The sequence below is a fragment of the Pseudorca crassidens genome, chromosome 3 (genome assembly GCF_039906515.1).
Source record: "Pseudorca crassidens isolate mPseCra1 chromosome 3, mPseCra1.hap1, whole genome shotgun sequence".
Classification (NCBI taxonomy): Eukaryota; Metazoa; Chordata; class Mammalia; order Artiodactyla; family Delphinidae; genus Pseudorca; species Pseudorca crassidens.
Window position 1 is genome coordinate 42539388 of NC_090298.1, and position 5050 is coordinate 42544437.

Below are 5050 nucleotides of genomic sequence, written 5' to 3' on the forward strand. Positions count from 1 at the left end.
AGAGGTAACTTACCTCAACATAATAAAGGCCATATATGACAAACCCATAGCCAACATCATTCTCAATGGTGAAAAACTGAAACCATTTCCACTAAGATCAGGAACAAGACAAGGTTGCCCACTCTCACTACTATTATTCAACATTGTTTTGGAAGTTTAAGCCACAGCAGTCAAAGACAAAAAAGAAATAAAAGGAATACAAATTGGAAAAGAAGAAGTAAAACTGTCATGGTTTCCAGATGACATGATACTATACATTAAAAATCCTATAGATGCCACCAGAAAACTGCTAGAGTTAATCAATGAATTTGGTACAGTAGCAGGATACAAAATTAATGCACAGAAATCTCTGGAATTCCTATACACTAATGATGAAATATCTGAAAGAGAAATTAAGGAAACACTCCCATTTACCATTGCAACAAAAAGAATAAAATACCTAGGAATAAACCTACCTAAGGAGACAAAAGACCTGTATGCAGAAAACTATAAGACACTGATGAAAGAAATTAAAGATGATACGAACAGATAAGAGATATACCATGTTCTTGTATTGGAAGAATCAACATTGTGAAAATGACTCTAATACCCAAAGCAATCTACAGATTCAATGCAATCCCTATCAAACTACCAATGGCATTTTTTCACAGAACTAGAACAGAAAATTTCACAATTTGTATGGAAACACAAAAGACCCCAAAAAGCCAAAGTAATCTTGAGAAAGAAAACGGAACTGGAGGAATCAGACTCCCTGACTTCAGACTATACTACAAAACTACAGTAACCAAGACAGTAAGGTACTGGCACAAAAACAGAAATATAGATCAGAGGAACAGGATAGAAAGCCCAGAGATAAACCCACACACATATGGTCACCTTATCTTTGATAAAGGAGGCAAGAATATACAATGAAGAAAAGACAACTTGTTTGATAAGTGGTGCTGGGAAAACTGGACAGCTACATGTGAAAGAATGAAATTAGAACACTCCCTAACACCATACACAGAAACAAACTCAAAGTGGATTAAAGACCTAAATGTAAGGTCAGACACTATAAAACTCTTAGAGGAAAACATAGGCAGAACACTCTATGACATAAATCACAGCTATATCGTTTTTGACCCGTCTCCTAAAGAAATTGAAATAAAAACAAAAATAAACAAATGGGACCTAATGAAACTTAAAAGCTTTTGCATAGCAAATGAAACCATAAACAAGACGAAAAGACAATCCTCAGAATGGGAGAAAATATTTGCAAATGAAGCAACTGACAAAGAATTAACCTCCAAAATTTACAAGCAGCTCATGCAGCTCAATATCAAAAAAACAAACAACCCAATCCAAAAATGGGCAGAAGACCTAAATAGACATTTCTCCATAGATGATATACAGATTGCCAACAAACACATGAAAGGATGCTCAACATCACTAATCATTAGAGAAATGCAAATCAAAACTACAATGAGGTATCACCTCACACCAGGCAGAATGGCCATCATCAAAAAATCTACAAACAATAAATGCTGGAGAGGGTGTGGAGAAAGGGAACCCTCTTGCACTGTTGGTGGGAATGTAAATTGATACAGCCACTATGGAGAACAGTATGGAGGTTCCTTAAAAAACTAAAAAAAGAACTACCATATGACCCAGCAATCCCACTACTGGGCATATACCCTGAGAAAACCATAATTCAAAAAGAGTCATGTACCACAATGTTCATTGCAGCTCTATTTACAATAGCCAGGACATGGAAGCAACCTAAGTGTCCATCAACAGATGAATGGATAAAGAAGATGTGGCACATATATACAATGGAATATTACTCAGCCATAAAAAGAAATGAAATTGAGTTATTTGTAGTGACGTGGATGGACCTAGAGTCTGTCATACAGAGTGAAGTAAGTCAGAAAGAGAAAACAAATACTGTATGCTAACACATATATATGGAATCTAAAAAAAAAAAAGAAAAAATGGTTCTGAAGAACCTAGGGGCAGGACAGGAATAAAGACACAGACATAGAGAATGGATTGAGGACATGGGAAGTGGGAAGTGTAAGCTGAGACAAAGTGAGAGAGTGGCATGGACATATATATACTACCAAATGTAAAATAGATAGCTAGTGGGAAGCAGCTGCATAGCACAGGGAGATCAGCTCAGTGATTTCTGACTACCTAGAGGGGTGGGATAGGGAGGGTGGGAGGGAGACGTAAGAGGCAGGGGATATGGGGATATATGCATATGTATAGCTGATTAACTTTGTTATACAGCAGCAACTAACACAACAATGTAAAGCAATTATCCTGCAATAAAGATGTTAAAAAATAAATAAATAAAACAGCTGTTGTCCTCCCCAGTGTGTTGTCACTCAGCTATAACTAGGCCCAGGAATCAAGTCGCTCTATGGAAACTCTCCTATATGCCAAACTGTTGGGCAGTTACCCCAAGAAGCAGAAAGTCAGGCTACTCGCAGGCCCCCGGGCAGTTGTCCAGCCATTCACCACCAGAGGTTCTCCCTACTCCCCTGAGCCCCAAGATCGCCTCCACACTTCCTCATAGATTCCCACACTTTGTGGAAAATGGTGACAAAGAAATTGTAGCTTGGTATGTATTTGTCCAAGATGACATTCTGCAAACAAATTTTTGCAAGTCATTCACCTAGTCTCTGAGGCAGTGCCAGGACTTCATGTCTAACTATCCTCCCACGAAAGAGACAGAAATTGTAGCTGCCAAGTAAATAAATGGATTAGAGTGGGGGCAATCCACAGGGCACTGAGAGAGTCAGGGCAAAGATCCAGATTCCCTGCAGCTTCCCACCCTTTGTAAACCCAGGCTGACTTGGGTTGACCAGCTCCCTCATTTTAAGGAACTAGTTTCAGACATCACTGTTACACAGACATTGCTACTACACAGTGATTAACGGAATGGGCTCTGGAGACAGCCTGGATTTGCATTCTAGGTGCACAGTCAGTGAGCTGTGTTACTTAACCTCCCTACTCATCAGTTTCCCCATGTATAAAGTGGATAGTTGACAAAACTGCAAGAGATAATCACAGTGGCTGTCTTCTGCTTGTATGTTAGATATTATTAAAGAAGATTAGTTCTTTCTTGTAGCTCGGCTATATGATAACTGCTGTTCCATCTTACTCTTTAAAAATGTTGCCACCAAATTAGAGATGAAGCTGGCCTTCCTTCTGGGGAGAGCGTCTGGCCTGAAGAGAGTCTGTGACTAAATCCTTCAGGAGTCACTGCAAAGTCTGGGGTGGATCTGCAGAGCCCGGAGCCTCTCCTTCCACCCATGTTCCTCGTACGGTCTGAGAAGAGTGGAAGACTGGGGGAGTCACCTTGCTCCAGGTCAGCTGGACAAGTCCTGCGAGTACATAGGCAGGAAATTTAGCTCGTACCTGAGTGGTCTTCTGGAGGACACAGGCTAGCAAAGGGGCCAAAAGTCCCTCTCATTTGGAGGTTTCAAAAACAGTAAGATCCTTTACAAAAGGGATATAGATGGACAAAAGGCACAGTATTAGGAACACAACCTTAGATAGGCAAGTGTCTTATCAAGTCTCTGATCCAACGACTCACCAAACTTTAAGGGCATTGGTCAGTTTTTGGGTCAGGCAGTACTGGGCTCAAATTCTGATTTATCAGCTATTAGTGGTGCAACTTTGGTTAAGTTATTTACCCACCTGAACTTCAGTTTCCTCATCTGTAGATTAAGAATAAACAATTCCTCTTTCACAACAACAACAAATGGTGCCACTCTGGAGATATTCCTGTTTAACATCTTAGTAAAACTACCTCTTTTATTATTTTCTCAGCTTAGTTGAAATTCTTCATTTCAACTAAACACATCCTAATGAAGCCTTTGTTTTGACAATTGGTCAGCTTACAGCACACACATACATATACACACACTTTCACTCCACACCATCCCCCTACACCTCACCCCACATCCCACTGCCCCAGGGCACCCTGGGACCCCAATCCCATCCCTTTCCAGATGTCAATTAAGAAGATAAAGAGATCTCATTCTCCATTTACCCTCAAACACCTTCTTGAGAGATAATTTAATCTGATCTAATAAAGTGGCCTGGTGGACAAAGCAAAAACAATAACTGAAATTACTTAGTGCCCACAGGAGCGCCCCAATAACTAGCTCTATTCTCCTCCAAAATCAATGTGGTCTTCATCCTCTGAACATTTACTCTAGTAGGATGGGGTGTGTCTAACTCAAACAGCTAGGGAGCTACCACTCCCTGCCCAACAGCTGTGCTTTCAAGTTATGGTTCAGTTTCTGGCCACATAACTGTGTCTATATTGCTCTCTATGAAGCTATAAAAAGTCAAATATACTATACATTTCTTCAAATTCACCCAGATCAAAAATAAAAGATCAGTTATCTCACAGATTATCAATAAAAAACTCAAAAAATCCAAATAAAAACAGAATAAACATTTAAAATACATTAAAAAGGAGTTTAAAGTTTTTTTACATTATAACTCATAATTAGCCAAATTCTTCTGGACTGTTGATACGGGATATTTGGTAAACTGGCCAAGTTCAACAATACCTCTCCCTATGAATGGCAAGAATATACTAAAAGGTCACTCTTCTTCTGTCAAATAATACAGAAAGCACAGGAAAGCCAACAAGGACTTTATTTTGTAATGTCCCAAAGTATAAAGAATAATATATATGAATCCCTATATATCTATCACCCAGCCCCCATCACCAGTTAATTATCAACTTTTGCCAATTCAAAGACTTTTGAAAGGAAGATTTTTTTTTTAAAGGATTAGATTTTTTTTTTTTTTTTTTTTTTGGCTATGCAGCTTCATTGCTGCACTCGGGTTTTCTCTAGTTGCGGTGAGCAGAGCCTACTCTTCATTGCGGTGCACGGGCATCTCACTGCAGTGGCTTCTCTTGTTGTAGAGCACATCTCTAGGCACGCTCGCTCCAGTAGCTGTGGCTCACTGGCTCTAGAGCTCAGGCTCAGTAGTTGTGGTGCACGGGTTTAGTTGCTCCGCGGCAGGTGGGATCTTCCCGGACCAG